Source organism: Hyperolius riggenbachi, chromosome 5, assembly GCF_040937935.1.
Source record: "Hyperolius riggenbachi isolate aHypRig1 chromosome 5, aHypRig1.pri, whole genome shotgun sequence".
Classification (NCBI taxonomy): Eukaryota; Metazoa; Chordata; class Amphibia; order Anura; family Hyperoliidae; genus Hyperolius; species Hyperolius riggenbachi.
Window position 1 is genome coordinate 122,367,399 of NC_090650.1, and position 19,174 is coordinate 122,386,572.

Consider the following 19,174-nt stretch of genomic DNA (forward strand, 5'->3'; position numbering starts at 1 on the left):
AACTCATAACTACGTGAAAATAACAGCAATCACGCTTTTGCATATTTTTCCTGCACCTTATCAAGTAGGTACTTCCTATTTGATGAAGTATACTTCCTTGCATGCATATTTTTATATCGCAAAATATCATTTATACCGGAATACATTTCATATAGGAGTGATCTGAATTTTAGATGTTCCTTTTAATTTAAGTGCTTACTTTACACTGTTAACTCCACTCAAGAGCTAGTTATGCAGCTTTAAGAAGGTGCTTACTAAAATGATTTTGGTCTAAGGACATGATTTGGAAGCCAAACTCATAATAAAAACATAGCAAACCCATAAATAATAAACACTCCAAAGGTAATAGAAATCACTTGAAAGCCATACAATAATCAAAATGTGTTTGCAAAGGTCATCATTCTGTACGCGCTAAATGTGCATAGCATGGCTAATGCTAATGATGCCTATTTGCATTTTTCTCTCATCTATTAAAAGGAAATAAAAGGCTCTATTTATTTTATTGTGTTGAACTTCCTCTACTAGAGCTGAAATATATTATCTTAATACTCCTACTCACCATATAACTGGAGGTAGGGGATCTGTTCCAAAATTACTCTGGTTCTGAGACATTATGTTGTTTCATCAGTGTACCATAATAATTTGATTTAACACATCAATAAAACCATGTAGGACACTGTTTATCTATAGGACTGCTTGTTCTGGTTTAAGTGCCACCTAACCTAAAGTACTTTTTTCTGTATCCTGTATGACATGTATGACTGTTAACTATTTGACATTCCTGGACGTGAAACTCACGTCCAGGAAGCCATGTGCGCTCCTGCGCGTTCCCGCGGCCGATCGCGCGCGTGCCCGCGCGCTCCCGGCTCGCGGTTTGTTTCTCTCGGAAGCCTAGCTTTTTCTGCTTCCTATTTCCCCTACGTCGCTCTAAGTGTACATGTTACGCTTAGGGTGACGTCACTGTAAACAAACTCATGGCTGCCATCTTGTGGCCAAAAAGTAAACTACAGCTAAATGTTTATTAAAAATAAAAATACACATATTTACTAAAAAAAATACAATTTAAATCCCACCCTCCCAAAAATACCCACATAAAATGTTTAATTGAAAAAAAAAAACAACAACATTACAATTAAAAAAACAAAAACACAAATATTTACCTAAGGGTCTAAACTTTTTAAATATCTATGTAAAGATGAAATATTTCAATTTTTTTTTATTATCAGCTTGTAAATAGTGATGAATGCAAAACGGAAAAACTGCACTTTTATTTCCAAATAAAATATTGTCGCCATACATTATGATAGGGACATAATTTAAATGGTGTAATAACCAGGACAAATGTGCATATACAATACGTGAGTTTTAATTATGGAGGCATGTTTTATTTTAAAACTATAATTGCCGAAAAGTGAGAAATAATGATTTTTTGCCGTTTTTTTCTTATTCTTCCTTTTAAAATGCATTTACTGTGAAGTGGCTCTTAGTAAAATGTACCCCCCAAAGAAAGCCTAATTGGTGGCGGAAAAAACAAGATATAGATCAGTTCATTGTGATTATAGATCAGTTCATCAGTTCATTGTGATAAGTAGTAATAAAGTTATAGGCTAATGAATGGGAGGTGAACATTGTTCGGATGCATAAAGTGAAAAACGACTGAATGCGAACTGGTTGAAGACTAGGCGCACACTTAGCAGAAATGCAAGCGTTGCGGAAAACGCTGCTTTTTTGCCACTAAATATAAGTCTATGGGACGCCTGAAAATATGCATATAAAAAAAACCAAATATGCGTTTTGTATGCGTGCGTTTTTTAAAACGCTGGTTTTGTTGAATAATATTCAAAAACACATCAAAAGCACATAATGAAAGTCAATGGGAACGCAATGTATTGCGTATTGGATGAGTTTTTCATTCGTTGTCTCAAAAAAGAATTGTTTTGTGATGTATTTCCGCTTCCTGTTGTCTTCCTAGTGATTTGCATAAAACACAATATAAAACGCATTGAAAACACATACAAATGCATATGCGAACTGCAAACGCATAAAAACGCACACTAAACACTTAAAGAAAACCTGAACTGAAAATTAAAAGTCAAAATAAACATACACAAGTCATACATACCTCCCGTGTAGTCTACTCTTCAATCTATTTTTCCTCTCCTGCGTCCTGTTTGTCCACTGTGATCAATGGAATTTTCCGTCCTCCATTTTGAAAATAGCCATTACCCCATAACAGCTTCCAGGTCAGCACACAGTTAAACTGTAACATCGCCCACTTGAGCCATAGGGAAACATGGACACATCAGTTCTCCTCTTCAGCAACTGATATATAACTGACAGCAACTGATATATTTCAGTTCTGACAAAATGTTGTCAGAACTGGAAAGGATCGTTGTCAGAAGAAAATGGTGAGCTTCTGAGAGGAACTGATGGCAAGGTAACTATGTAATGTTCATTTGAAGTTACCGCATGTGTTTATTTTAAATTTTTTTACTCGGTACAGGTTCTCTTTAAAAAAACATATGCTGGGAAAAAACGCACACACCAAAACGCACATGACAGAAAATACGACCTTTCATGCTCTCTTATGTGCGCACCCAGCCAAATAGTGTGTACTTCTCTCTTAGTTTCTCCTTGTTAAGGTGCCCATACACTGGTAGATGGTCACCAGATTCGACCATAAGATAGATCCCTCGCTCATCAAATCTGATCAGAGAAGGATCTACTGCTGGAAGTGTACTGCGCACAGATGTGTGCAGCACACAGAATCTTAACAGCCACCTCTGCCTACAGGGCCCACCAGGTCTCCTCTATGTAAATTGCTCCCCCCGGGCCTGTGGGGATTGTGGGAGTGGTTATTAAGCTCACCTACCTTCCTGCATGTCTCCTTCAGTTTCCCATGATACATCACTCTTAAATATACACATAATTTCTTTATGCCCCTGAAAGCCAGGCACACATCCAGAACTGCTGGTGTACGGTGAGCATATAGTTTATACACTTTACAGAGACACATCAATCTAACATGCGTATAGTCTGTAGGGATGATTGGAAATGCCCATTTCCAATTCTGCGGAAATTCCGATTTCCACCAATATCACTTTCTTCTTTTTTCCAATTTTCGGGAAAAAATGGAAACCGGAAATCTGAAAAAATGCATTTTCTGATTGGTTCCGACTTCTGTGATTGGGCTAAAAATACAGTTGTGGTAAATTGGATTTACGCAGAATTTCGATTTCCGATTTCCATTTTCCAATCTCCAAATTCTATTAAAAAAATCAAGAAATCTAAATGTCCACAGAATGGAATGAACATCCCTAATAGCGTGTCTGTGTGGTCCTCTTCAGTGCATGGCATGGATTAATATAACTCTATAGTAGTCTCTGATAGTGGTAAGCAAGTATTGCAATTTGGAGAATGCTCTACAAAGTCCCTACTAAGCTAAGAGCATGCAAACCACTGTATGGAGATACTTGAATACAATGCAGGGGCACCTGGACATTTAGCAGAGTGGTGCAGCGGATGTGTGCTGGGCCCATAACCCAGAGGTTGATGGATCGAAACCATCCTCAGCTAGGTGTGCTTTATTTTTTACACCTTGCTATTACCACATGGGCCAATTGGCGGCCATAGCCTCTTAAGAGAAAGTGTCATTAGGGCCTTGCTGTAACATAGATTGTAGTGTAACTATTTCAAGTTTGTACACGTCTTAAACATAAAGATAGTATATAAATGTAAGCAGACTGCAGAGTGGCGCAGCGGAAGTGTGCTGGGCCCATAACCCAGAGGTTAATTGATCGAAACCATCCTCTGCTAGGTGTCCCTATATTGGAGCATTGGATTTGGTAAAGTCTTAAGCCAATGTGTTGTAAGACACAAGTAAGTTTTAGGTTTGCAGGAATGGTTGCATGGCCACCTAGCTTTTCATCCTTCCCAGGCCAGCTAGGCTGGCTTCTGTAGAGTTGGTAGTACAGTGGTGAGCATTGCTGCCCTCCAAGCAGTTAACCTGGGTTAAATTCCTGGCCAATGTATGTGAGCGTACTTTTGACATCCTACAAATCCCTGGAAGACAAGATCCTCCTCCTCCGGAGAGGGAAGGAGGGAGCAAGTTAACAAGCCTACAAGCTTTCCCTAGCAGAGTCTCGTCTGACTGTAGGCAGACGAATGAGTAAAACAGCCGGAGAACCTTGCCTTTTATAAGGGGGGGAGTGGCTCCAGGAGTGAGTGTAGTCTGAATGGCGACAATGTGCCTGCTGACTGTGATGTAGAGGGGCAAAGTTGACCCTAATGGAGCATTATGGGGGTGAACCGAACTTCCACAAAAGTTCGCCTTCGCTGGTGAACGCGAACCACCCAAACTTCGCCTGGAACCGTTCGCGGGTGAACCGTTCCGGCCATCTCTAGTAGTCAGTTGCGTTGCAGAAAAATTCTGCATGTCAACTTACTGCCCATATAATCCTATGGGGCTGTTCACAGTAATGGATCGTGTTATTCTAACTTGCTGCATGCAGGCTTTGCATTAAAGTTTATGTCCAGTCTCAGTTGCAGTTCACACACATTTTTACAAGTGCGTTATGCAACTGACCACTGTGAATCCAGCCTTAGGTTAGGTTTACAGTGCTCAGTTGTGTTGCAAAAAAATTCTGCATGTCAACTTACTGCACATACAATTCTATGAGCCTGTTCACAGTAATGGATTAAAGATGGCCCGAACAGTTCCCCGGCGACCGGTTCCGGGCGAACTTTGGGTGGTTCGCATTCGCATGCGATCGCAAACTTTCCCGAAAGTGCGGTTCATCCCCATAATGCTCCATTAGGGTCAACTTTGACCCTCTACATTCATACACATTCAGCAGGCACATTGTAGCCAATCAGGCTACACTCATTCCTGGAGCCACTCCCCCTCTTATATAAGGCAGGGAGCGCCGGCCATTACACTCACTCGTGTGCCTGCTATAGTGAGAGAAGGGCAAGCTGCTGCAGACTGTTTCTCCTAAGGAAAGATTAGTTAGGCTCTTGGCTTGTTAGCTTGCTCCTGGCTGATTCTTATTGCTATAATAGCACCCCACAACAGCTCTTTTGAGAGCTAATCTTGTTCTTATGATCAATTTTTTGTGTGTGTGTCCTACTGACACTTGTGTTGCTGTTGCATTATAGACAGCCTTGATAATTCATACTGTGTGTGCCACTGCCCGGCCCAGCACATTCAGTGACTACCTGTGTGTGTGATAGGCAGCTGCACATTGTAATACGCATTTCTGCATATACCTAGCTGTTGTGTAAAATGAACCTACCTCATCACTGCATATACCTACCTTTTGTGTTAAGTGAACCCACCTCATCACAGCATATACCTAGCTGTTGTGTTCAGTGAGCGCACCTCATCATTGCATATACCTACCTTTTGTGTTGAGTGAAGCCACCTCATCACTGCATATACCTACCTTTTGTGTTGAGTGAACCCACCTCATCACTGTATATACCTACCTTTTGTGTTAAGTGAACCCACCTCATCACTGCATATACCTACCTGTTGTGTTGAGTGAACCCACCTCATCACTGCATATACCTACCTTTTGGGTTCAGTGAACCCACCTCAGCACTGCATATACCTACCTTTTGTGTTGAGTGAACCCACTTCATTACTGCATATACCTACCTTTTGTGTTAACCTCCTTAGCGGTAACCCCGTGTGTGACACGGGGTAAGCCACCGGAGGGTGCCGCTCAGGCCCTGTTGGGCCGATTTAAATAATTTTTTTTTTCTGGACGCAGCTAGCACTTTGCTAGCTGCGCCAGCACCCCGATTGCCGCCGCCGCGCACCCAATCGCCGCTATCCGGTGCGGCGTGCGCCCCCCCCCCCCCAGACCCCTGTGCTGCCTGGCCAATCAGTGCCAGGCAGCGCCAAGGGGTGGATCGGGTCTCCCAATGACGTCCCGACGTCGCTGACGTCGCTGACGTCATCCCGCCCCGTCGCCATGGCGACGGGGGAAGCCCTCCAGGAAATCCCGTTCTTTGAACGGGATTTCCTGATCGCCTATCACCGGAGGCGATCGGCGGCGGCTATCATGTAGCGAGCCCTGGGCTGGCTACATGATTTAAAAAAAATAAATAAAAAAAAAACTGCTGCGCTGCCCCCTGGCGGTATTTTTCATACCGCCAAGGGGGTTAAGTGAACCCACCTCATCACTGCATATACCTAGCTGTTGTGTTCAGTGAACCCACCTCATCACTGCATATACCTAGCTGTTGTGGCAAGTGGTGTCATCGTTGTCCGCCATAACAGATTCTCATTAAAGGATTTAAAGTTAATTCATTTCAAATACAGCAGGGCCTCAAAAGTCCTCCTGTATTGTTATTTTTGGTCACTACCTTGGGACGTGCATGCCATGCCTGCTGCCTTCCTTGGATGTGTGGTGGTAGCCGTTCCTGCTCCTTTGCCCACAGCGTGCCTGCTGCCTTCCTTGGATGTGTGGTGGTGGTAGCTGTTTCTTAGGCTCCCACTCCAGACCGGAATCGACTCAGGAATCCCCGGCCATTACCCCTGGTCAGTCACCATGGTACTTAGAAAGTACCATCAAAAGTTTCACACTGTTGAATGAATAGCAGATTCGCCCTCCATAACACATTCTTGGCAAATGCGTTCAAATTGGTTTGTCTTCCACTGGGTCAAGGGTTCATCTGACCACAGATGCCTGGTCTGCAAAGCACAGTTAGGGCAGGTATATTACTTATACAGCATGGGTCTCAGGCTCACACTTCGGACCGGAATCGAACCCTGATTCCCCGGCCATTACCCGCTGGTCACAATCGCAGATTTGCCCTCCAGAACAGATTCTCGTGAAAGGCAAGTGGTGTCATCATTGTCCGCCATAACAGATTCTCGTTAAATGATTTAAAGTTAATTAATTTCAGATACAGCAGGGCCTCGAAAGTCCTCCTCCGAGTCCTGTATTGTTATTTTTGGTCACTACCTCGGGACGTGCATGCCATGCCTGCTGCCTTCCTTGGATGTGTGTGGTGGTAGCCGTTTCTTAGGCTCCAACTCCAGACCGGAATAGAACCAGGATTCTCCGGCCATTACCTGTGGTCACTCACAATAGCAGACTTGCCCTCCATAAAAGATTCTCGCCTCCTTGAGGAGGAGACCAACCTGGTGAATCGCAGTGAAGGCACCATCAGACTTGCCCTCCATAACAGATTCTCGTTAAAGGATTTAAAGTTGATTCATTTCACATACACAGCAGGGCCTCGAAAGTCCTCCTCCTGTATTGTTATTTTTGGTCACTACCTTGGGACGTGCATGCCATGCCTGCTGCCTTCCTTGGATGTGTGGTGGTAGCCGTTTCTTAGGCTCCAACTCCAGACCGGAATAGAACCAGGATTCCCCAGCCATTACTCGTGGTCACAATGGCAGACTTGCTCTCCATAATAGATTCTCGTTGCAGGTACTGAACTGCAAGCAGAAAATGTAATTTAAAAAAAAAATTAAAAAGCTTTAACGGTATTAAATGGTACAGAATGGTAGAGAAAGAACCATGGAAAGTTGATAAGGCAGTCAGACATTACCTAACCTGACATCACTGAGTGAGGAAGAGTAATCTCGCCATGGTGCGCAGTAGTCCAGCTTGGCCGTCACTACACAACAGCTGTTTGCCGTACGTTACACAGTGAGTTTGGTGTGTCAGTGTGAAGCAGTACACTAATTACACTACCAGATTGATGTATACACATGCAAGATGTTTTAAAGCACTTTAGGCTGGCAATTTAGCATTCAATGTGATTTCTGCCCATAAAACGCTGCTTTGCGGCAAATCCAGATTTTTCCCTGGGACTTTTGGCATGCATCCCACTCTGCCACCTGGGGATCCAGGTGTTACACCACTTGAAACATCTTTTCCATCACTTTTCTGGCCAGCATAAGTGTTTCTAGTTTTCCAAGTCGCCTCCCCATTGAAGTCTATCGCTGTTCGCGAAAGTTCGCGCAAACCGAACCGAAAATCGGTGGTTCGGGCCATCTCTATAATGGATCACATTATTCTAACTTGCTGCATGCAGGCTTTGCATTAAAGTCTATGTCCAGTTTCAGTTGCAGTTCTCACACATTTTAACACGTACGCTATGCAACTGACCAGTGACCAATGTGAATCCAGCCTAAAGCTCACACTATGGAAGTTAACTAGTAAAAGGTTTTATTTTCACAGTACAATTTTTGTTACTAAAGGATCTCTGACGTTCTCTCTCTCTCATATCACATACAGTACATTTCTCCAGATACCTGAGGGCTTGTTCTCAGTGCTCAGTTGCATTGCAGAATTATTCTCCATGTTAACTCACTGCTCATACAGTTCTATAAGGCTGTTCACAGTATTGCGTTGTAATGGATCTCATTATTCTAACTCACTGCATGCAGGCCTTACATTAAAGTCTATGTACAGTCTCCATTGCAGTTCACACTCATTACAACGCATGCATTATGCAACTGACCAGTGGGAACCCTGCCTTAAAATGTTTAACAAAATAGGGCCCCCCTTTTTCATAAGCCTCTCTAGGGGGATGAAAAGAATCTTAATTTTTAAGCTACTCTGACCTCAGTTTTACAAGCCTATTTGTTTCTAAAGCATCTTTACTTCACTGTAGCACATGGTCATGTGCAGTGATGGGTGAATATTATCAATGCTTTCAAATGAGGAAACTTTCAAAAACATGCACACAAGAGAACCAATTTTCACCAAATGCATTGAAGTCAGAAGCCATGAGAGTACCGGTAGTTATTTTCAACAAATCCACTCAAGTCAATGGGTATGAAAACACATTTTCACCAAATATATTAAAGTTAAACACATACGGGCATGCAAAAGCACATTTTCACCAAATCAATTAAAGTCAATCAGCATTAGAAAACACGTTTCAGGAAAGTTCTCATTTTCACAAAAATTAGTATTTTGCAAAATTCATTACATTTTTGAGAGAATTCTATGTCTGGTGACAATGTAAATTTTAGTCTGAAAATGACAATGACGAAAATCTGAGCTCATTCCTAGTCATGTATATAATGGAAATGGAACATCATTTCATAGTAACCAATTTACAACTTACTGTACTGTATGTAATACTTAAAGATATACAGTTCTTCTATGGAGAGATCTTCAGACTATAGCTTACCAGCCAAATCTCATTTTCCTAAGGATGAAAGAATATAGCATGGGTAGCCATGGAGATAAAACACCATTTCCTTACTAAGAATTAATTTGTTTTAATTAATTTTTTGTGATTTTCTTTTTACATATCTTAATATTTTCTTAAAATGTTCTGCTGCACCGCTTCAAGTACCTTTACATTGTCATTTAAAACGCTGGGTCCAATACCATTTTTGAAACGATCACAATAATGTATGTGTAGAGATTATCACATACTAATATTCATTTAAAACAATGTCTGGTTATGCGGACGGCTAATCATTACTGAGAGGGACAATTGCTTTCTGCCATGCTGAGACTAATCTATTCTTTTTATAGTTTCTGGTCTGAAATGTTTTAATTATAGTGTCTCATTTACATGCAAGTTCATTCTACGTCTATCTCAACTCACGTCATGATAGAAAAATGTCTTGGATTATGGCTTCAATATAAACTGGTGTTTTGTTTGCCAGCATTTCAACAAAAGGACTGGTGCAGATATGAAGGAAATTAACATATTTCAAAAATTGTGCTGAGTGCTTAGTTGATACATAATGCTTGACTTAATGACTGGGAGAACAGTACACTTGTCAGCAGTCCTAGATCATTTACCGTATATCAGTCTTCTGCTCTTGAGTTTGAATGAACCTAGATGGGATCACTGTGGCTTTGTGTTGGTCAAGAGGTATATGATAGTTTATGGGATTCTTGTCAGTATCCATTAATTTTATAAGTCTGGCATACTATGCAGCACTATAGAGGTGATAATAAGATATTTAAACTACAATTTTTCTCTTTTAACAAGAGATAGAAAAACACAGAATACAACAGGGAAGGGAGATTAGAGTGTTGTTACTGTATAACAAATGGGTGGGGTGCAGAGAAATGGGGATAAGTAATTTCCAAGAAGAAGCTTTTAAGAGCCTTTGAAATGTGTCAAAAGTCGAATGGGATGAAAAAGAAAAAGAGAAAGAGAAGCTCCTCCCCATAACCTGCCATACTTCAACCTTTGCTCGGAATGTATATAACTTCTTGGCCCATATGCAATTAGTTTTTTCTCCTGTGTTTTCTCTTAGGTGATAATTTTTCATCTTCTATATAGAATTAAAGTACCAAAAAGTAGGCGGAAAAGTACTTTCAAACCTATTTTAAGTATTTTCTTTTCCTTGCTGGTGTTTTAAAAGGCATTTTATTGAGAAGTTTGAAAATATCACTTAGGGCTCTTTTCCACTAGGGCGATTGCAATTGCTGAATCGCAAAACCGCAAATCGCTAGGGTTTGCGAAATAACATAGGAATCACGGTAGGTTATTTCCACTACCGCAATTCGATTTTTACAAAAGCGCGCTCATGCCGCGGAGCGATTTTTGCCGTGATTTTGCAATGCTATGCAGTGCATAGCAAAATCGCAATCGCCGGTTAAAAAAGATTTTGTTGAATCGCAATTGCTAGCGTTTAGTGCAAACGCTAGCGACTGCTAGTGGAAAAAGGAAAAACTTCAGGAGGAAAAAGTTAATTGCATATCGGCTCATATTTGTTATGTTATATGCCTGGAAGAAAGAGACTACTGGCCATATGCACTTCATTTTTTTCTCCTGAGTTTTCCTAGGAGATAATTTTAATCTTCTCTTTAAAATAACTTTTTTTAGAATTTTACAATTGAAAAAGTACCCAAACGTTGGTGAAAAAGTACTAATAAAATTATAATGAGTACTTCCTTGCTTGCTGGTGGTTTAAAGAGCATTTTATGAAATGGGCCCATATGCAATTAACTTTTTTCCTCAGTTTATATCCTCAGGTGATATTTTCAAACTTCTCAATAATATGCTTTTAACCACAAAATAATTTTGATACTTTTTAAAATAAATGTTGTACTTTTTCAATTACTTTTTGGTACTTTTTCAACCGCAAAATGCTGAAAAGTTATTTTAAGTAGAAGATGAAAAATTATCTCCTAGGAGAAAACACAGTGGGAAAAATGAATTGCATATGGGCCATATGCAATTCACTTTTTCACCTAAGTTTTCTCCTAGAAGGTAATTTCTCATCTTCAATTTAAATTCACTTTTTAGCACTTTGCAATGTGAAAAGTACCAAAAAGTAGGTGCAAAAGTACTGTCAAAATTATTTTCAGTATTTGTTTGCTTGATAAGGGAGCAAAAGGCATTTTATATACAAGTTGTGAAAATATTACCTAGGAGAAAATTCAGGTAAAAAAGTGAATTGCATTCACTTTTTCTCCTAAGTTTTCTCCTAGGTGATATTTTAACCCCTTAGAGATAAAATACCTTCTAAGCCATCAGCGAGCAAGAAAATAATCTGAATAATTTTGACAATACTTTTTCACCTACTGATATTTTTGAAGTGTAGAATGCTGAAAAGTTATTTTAAACTGAAGATGAAAAAAGTGCTTTCGGGTCGCGGCTTAGCTTCCAGTTGGAGGAAGCTTACGGAGGCGGGGAGCGAGGGGACAGAGGCAGGAGCCATGCAATAGAGGAAGCGGGGAAGGCGCACAGTGATTGGCAAATACAAAGTATACAAGAGGCTAGTGACAAGCAGATTGTCGCTAGCCTGGCGCTATTTTTCAGGGGGGACAGCAGAGCCCAGGAGCCCAGTCCCGGCAGCGGCACCAGAAGGACACAGAGGCATGTCATTGTGCATGGAACATGCTTCTGTGTCCTATTAAGATTTAGAAAATCCACGGGTTCTCTTTAACAACATAGATATCAAACAAACAATAGCATTTTAACTACATGTAACATCAATTTGGTTGTTACGTTTTTAAGCAGGCTAACATTTTATGGAATAATACCTTACATATCTAGTGCATCTGCTTGTAAAGACTGAAGAATAATAATCAATAATAATCATAATAACAATGTTGGATGAATCATGGCATTAGGTGAAGTTTGCCCTTAGATGACTTGCACGATTCTAACCTCCGCTCTGACTGCTTCCTAAACTTGTCCTTTGTTCTTTCCCATGCCTTTAATTTCTTTCTAACTACATTTGTTGACAATGTTAGCAGCAGCAGTAATTTGTGTACTCTTTCTGGAGTACTGCTACCATAACACCATCAAAAGACTCTCCTTTATTTGTATGAGTAATACGTTTCAAAGGACAAGAACTTTTGATATTCATTTTTAACGATTGAAATAAAACAAGCCTCAGGATACCCTGATGACGTTAGTGTGCGAAACCGGTCGGGAAGGAGACAGGCGGTACCTTAATACTGTCTTATACTGCTGACCCATACATGTGTGCAACTTTCTCAGGGTTTCCATTGCATGGGCCCCGTATTTAAATTTTGGTTTTATGCTATGTTTTACGCTGTTTTTACTATGAAAACTCTATATTAAATGGTTTACACTTAGGCCCGGTTCACATTAGCGTTTTTCTGCGGAGCCAGCCATAAGGATCCGGCCATCAGGATCAGGAAAAACTGTCAGTTTTTACAGCCAGTGTGCTGTAAACTGTCATGTAACGATTGTGGAATTCTCTCCGTGATTAGCGCACAAGACGTGCGCTGACACTGCGGAAATCCTCCACAAGCGTATAATTTGAGGGAACCCAGCAAAAGGTGCAATGCACCTGTAGAGGGAAATTCCTGTCGGCAGGTGGAGCTGTGGAGTGCAGAGGAACAGCTCCTCTGCCCTGCCACACACGCCAGACAGGGATTGCATGAAGGGAAGAAACGCAGGGCAAGATAGCCCTGAAAGGGAGAGATGAAAGTAACAGAGGGTATGTGTGTCCACCAATCTAGTCGCCACCCTGCGACGATGAACACACAACCATGAAGAACGCCAGTGGCGATTGCTAACAGCAACACAAGACTGAATAAGCACAGATGAGGAATGTATGTATGTCCACCAATCTAGCCGCCACTCTGCGACGGCGGACACACAACAAAGGAAACCGAGTGAGAACGCAATCGCCTGAGAAGCGATTGCAAATGATATTGAGCAAAGGGACAGATTGTATGTGTGTGCACCAAACTAGTCGCCAACCCGCGACGATGCATACACAACAGCAGATGTGAAGTAGGAACACAATCGCGGGAGAGGCGATTGCCAGAGGTGACACAAGGCTACAGCAAGGCAGAGCACGAGAGTATCAAAGGCACAGCAAATCATACAATGAGAAGATAAGGAAAATAACAAACGCTAACTAAACGCGAACACCGCACTCATTCGCAACAGTGCACGCGTTTATGCGCGGTCTCCGCGTGTTAAGCACAACAGAGACAAGCACGCCTAACTAACCACCGACAGAAAAACATGAAACAGAGGACGCGAGCGCTTGCTTAATGGTTACCTCACCGAGCCTCCAGCAAGTGTTCGTAGCAGACAAGACAGATACATGAAAACAGGAATAAGTGAGAGAAACGGATCCACAGCACTAGCGCAAGGCGAGTGCGATCCAGGCAAGACAGATTAGAGGAGATAGCTGGTAGCAACCGCTGCTCCAGCTATACTCCAAGAACAAAGGTCAGAACGACTTCCTGTCGACCACCGCTGGGACAGAACAATCGCAACAGACAAACAAAACAGATATGCAATCCTAACTGCACTAGGGAATCTGCCCAGTGCAGTCCCAGGAATTACTCTAAGCTAATTTTTAAACAATGAGCAAGGCTGACACTCCAGGAGTGTTTCACAGGACTAACCCTTATGACCAGCCCAGGTCTGTGATATCACATGGTATTTATAGTACAAACCTCCAGAGGATGTGGCTAGGAAATTTGCATGACAAATGTATGCAAATTCCCCAGCAGCGGCAAGCTGCAAAACTGACATAAGGTCTCTCTTCCAGAGACCTGCAGAATGCAGACCTGAACAGTGGTCAAAAAGCTGCCTGCCTGCGCAGGCAGCTGAGCGGATCATTACATATCAGTTTTCTATTTGTTACTATGTAGCTGCAAAACATTCGGTGTCCGTTCCACTGAGCAAAACGGTCCGGAAAATTGGGTCCTGCAGCATTTTTTCGCCCGCTCGACGGAACGGACCACGGAACCGTACGGCCAGTTCCGTTGGCAAACGCTAATGTGAACCGGGCCTTAGAGTTGCCATTTGTTTGTTTTTATGATGTTAACTGATATCCATTCGTGAGATGAATCATTGTTGAATTGGTGGCTCCTGGACGGACTGTTGCTTCCTGAAGTTCTACCAAACCATTGATACAACCTTATAATGTAGGTTGTCACCAGCTGGTAAGCTGCTTTCCTTTTTCTGGGTATCCATGATTGCAGAGCTGTGCCGTGACCCCAACATTTACTGTGGGGGAGATTTGCCTGCTCTTACTCTTTGTTGAATACTCATCTTCTGTTTTTGGATTCTGCGCTGATTATATATACTTTACGTGGTTATAATTATTGGCTTTTATTTACAAAGCACTACCAGGTCTCTTGAGAGAAAACAAACTGTATAAACAAGATTAAATAGATACACTTATTGGAGAATTGCAAATATTCCCTACAGGGTTTAAAATATTGTAGTTTTACTGTGGAAATTACAGTCACTGCTAACTTTCTTTTTTCCTTGGAGGTGTTAATAACACAAAATGTACTCAAACTATAGTTCTGTGAATGCATACATGGTAAAGCTCTGCAAAAAGCTTAAGAAATGTAAAGCAATATATGCATGAATAATACAAAGACAAATAAAAAGAGCAAATAAAAAAAAAAAAAAACACAAGCTTTAAAGTAAACCTGTGAGGTGTAGACCATCTTGTGCCTTTGCATTTTGGCTGCATTCATCCACAGTCAGGAGCATGGCCACACAAACCTATTCAGCACGCCCTTGTCAAATAGGTTTGGAGTGTGCCAGTGCTGGTACAGCGAGCTGAGGTTAGTCTCTAACTTTGGCAATTTTTTTCTTACGGGTATACCTTAAAGGGATACTGTAGGGGGGTCAGGGGAAAATGAGTTGAAGTTACCCGGGGCTTCTAATGGATCCCCGCAGGCATCCTGTGCCCGTGCAGCCACTCCCCAATGCTCCGGCCCCGCCTCTGGTTCACTAATGGAATTTCAGACTTCAAAGTCTGAAAACCACACTGCCTGCATTGCCGTGTCCTCGCTCCCACGGATGGCACCAGGAGCGTACTGCGCAGGCCCAGTATGGTCTGCGCCGTGCGCTCCTGGTGACATCAGCCGGGAGTGAGAACATGGCAACACAGGCACAGTGGTTTTCAGACTTTAAAGTCTGAAATTCCATTAGTGAACCAGAGGCGGGGCCGGAGCATTGGGTAGTGGCTGCACGGGCACAGGATGCCTGCGGGGGACCATTTAGAAGCCCCAGGTAACTTCAACTCATGTTCCCCCGACCCCCTACAGTATCCCTTTAATCTAGTGTGTGTCTTGCATGGTAGTAGCATCTGTTTTGACGTAAGAAACCAAATTGCAACACAAAAAGCCCCCTGAGCTGCATACATCTATTCGGTGATGGCCAGTTTCTACACAACGCAAATTTGGATCCCGAATGATTGACAACCTATTAAAATCAATAGACTGCGTCCAAATCGCATATGGGGGAAAAAATTGTGTCTGCAGCATTTTTTTCAGGCATCACATGCAAATCCCCATCACTATTCATTGGTGCAGCAGGGGAACTTGGATGCGAATTCCCATTACCACGGGTGTGGCATCTGCTTTGGAGAACCATATTGCTTTAATATAAAATCAGGGATTTGGAATCAGGATTTCCTATTTTTCATGTGTTGTTTCTCATTTGCAGCCTTTTTTATATATAGAACAAAAGGAAGGAGGAACAAACCAGTAAATGCTGTTCAAAAACTGCACAATTCCCAGTATCCCAGTACCATCCACAATATTTTGTACAAAGATAGTGCCAGTTGTAAAATGGCACAATGTCAATATAAGTTAGTTGTCGACAGAAAAATACAAAGTTTAATACAAAAATGAGTACAGTGTCTCACTATGAATACCAAATATCGATCACTCAAACATCTATTGCTAGTCACAAGTGTAGTTAACCTCAAACTCAATATTGGCCACTGTGCATCGTGTCAGATAGCATACTGGGAGCACTCAGTCATCATTTAGGGAGGTAATCTTTATAGTATCAATATATTCAAGGAGTATAATCACTCGCAGAGGATAACCAGGTACGGACAATATGATCAATCAATATGTATTCATAGAGTAATAGAAGAGCCACTTAATACACTCTTACTGCCCAATAGTAAGTAAAGCTGAGACATATCCCTGCAATTTAGGATAATATATGCAAGCACCACATATGCTGATAATTGAGTCTGTCGGTTACAGAATACATAGCAAGCTATTTGAGCAAATTCATCAATGTTCATAAAAGGGGATAGATGCTTCCTGCAAAGAATTGCCACAGTTTGAAAGCGCCAGCTTGTTCAAGAATCAAGATGTAACATGGAGTTTGTAGCAAGGACACTCTCCAATATTGCCAAAGTTAATAGTTTCCACAGTTATAGCAATGAAAAGAGCAACTGTTCATGTAACAAGTATAGTCATAGCTCATCCTCTTTGTGATGGCACTGATAGTCTTTTACATATGTATGACTGCCACAACGTAGATTTTTAACGTTGCCTCCAGCACAGTTGAGGGGCGTGGCAGCACAAAGACAGGTGAATTCACAGACAGAGCGAGTTAATAGGTTCCACAATCACCGCCATCAAAGCATAACATATTGTGACAAACAAATATATGTCCACTGATCAATGCTTTAGCTCGGCCAATACCGCCAATCGCGCTCATAAGCGTGGCAAAAATACTTCAGTCAAAAATCATCCAGCAGCATATAGAAAGTGTCACTTATCTGTCCGGCATAGATAGTGATTGCACAGGCTTCAGACACCAGCGGCGTCAATGCGCTTGTACCAGCATATAAGCAGACCAGCAGAGGTGCTGCGTCACAGGGTCAGCGGGCAATGCAGCGTGGTATCTCCTAATACCAGCATAAAGGCTGAACGGCAGAGCACAGAGGTGCTGCGTCACAGGGTCAGCGGGCACTGCAGCGTGGCATCTCCTAATGGTGGACAGAGCATATCTGAGAAAGGAATGTAAACAAAAGATACATTTATTGGATGTGGCCAGAAGCTGCCCACAAAAGCAGGGAGCTTTCCACTGGAGAACAAAGCGCTGTGTTCAACTGTTTGAATGCTGTTCTGCTACAATGTTTTGTGGTAGTAGATTTTATGCTGTAAATAATCTTTTACAGCAGAGAGGAAAGGCTGAGTTTTATAGCACTTTAATAACCCTGTTTACATAATTTTTATCAAACGGTGCTCATAAATAGGAAATGTGCCTAAACATGAACTTTAAAGTGACCCTAAGATCACCTCAGCATTACAAACTGAGCATCTATATAGTTCCAGTGAAAACTGCTGGGCAAAATTATTTTTAATCCAGGAAGAAGCTCTGGAGGAATGTACACAGATTAGTACTTTTGATAAGAATGCCAGGGAAACAGTGTCTTAGTGCTGTCTGACCTTTCAAACTTTCTGATTGGTCCTTTACATGATGAATGTATTCACTCACCAATATGGAATCTCAGCTAACTTTTTGCTCTTCTTCTTATCCTTGTGACATTTGCTTTAAAGTTGGATCTGCGGTCCTGCGGACAATTTAGACTTGCAATTTTTACTGTAGATAACCTCTCATTATGAATATTATCATCATTTCATCAATTTATATTGCTCAGGTCTACTTCAAGGTGACTTTAAAGGCTGTCACACATTCACAGACTGTTGGCCTTGCTCTGGGAATTTGCCAGGATTTCTTAACACAGTCATTGTACTTCTCTGCTTTAGAAAGCTGGTTGCCTTTACTTTATGAAGTTGTGCATATTGGAAGTGATTACATTTGAACTGAAAAGCGGTTAATAGTTTTCTTGAATTATGAATAAGATTGTTAATGCACAATTAATTTCACAGAATTTGCTTTGCTAGTGATTTACTCAATTTGACACTTGATAAATGTCTGCAGTCTGCTGGATTTTAACGTGCAATTCACCTGTCAGAGTGAACTATAAACAGGTGGCAGCTGGATAGCAGCATACTGCCTGATGTAGTGTCCGAGCCTTTGAGGAGGGTTCGAATCTTGGCTGTAAAACATGTAAAGAGAAGTCCACTACAACCAACCAAAACCTTTGTTGTGCAGGAGCTGAAGATGCAGATGCCAAATACCAATGTACAGTGGTGTGAAAAACTATTTGCCCCCTTCCTGATTTCTTATTCTTTTGCATGTTTGTCACACTTAAATGTTTCTGCTCATCAAAAACCGTTAACTATTAGTCAAAGATAACATAATTGAACACAAAATGCAGTTTTAAATGATGGTTTTTATTATTTAGTGAGAAAAATAACTCAAAACCTACATGGCTCTGTGTGAAATAGAAATTGCCCCCTGAACCTAATAACTGGTTGGGCCACCCTTAGCAGCAATAACTGCAAACAAGCGTTTGCGATAACTTGCAACGAGTCTTTTACAGCGCTCTGGAGGAATTTTGGCCCACTCATCTTTGCAGAATTGTTGTAATTCAGCTTTATTTGAGGGTTTTCTAGCATGAACTGCCTTTTTAAGGTCATGCCACAACATCTCAATAGGATTCAGGTCAGGACTTTGACTAGGCCACTCCAAAGTCTTCATTTTGTTTTTCTTCAGCCATTCAGAGGTGGATTTGCTGGTGTGTTTTGGGTCATTGTCCTGCTGCAGCACCCAAGATCGCTTCAGCTTGAGTTGACGAACAGATGGCCGGACATTCTCCTTCAGGATTTTTTGGTAGACAGTAGAATTCATGGTTCCATCTATCACAGCAAGCCTTCCAGGTCCTGAAGCAGCAAAACAACCCCAGACCATCACACTACCACCACCATATTTTACTGTTGGTATGATGTTCTTTTGCTGAAATGCTGTGTTACTTCTACGACAGATTTAACAGGACACGCACCTTCCAAAAAGTTCAACTTTTGTCTCGGCGGTCCACAAGGTATTTTCCCACAAG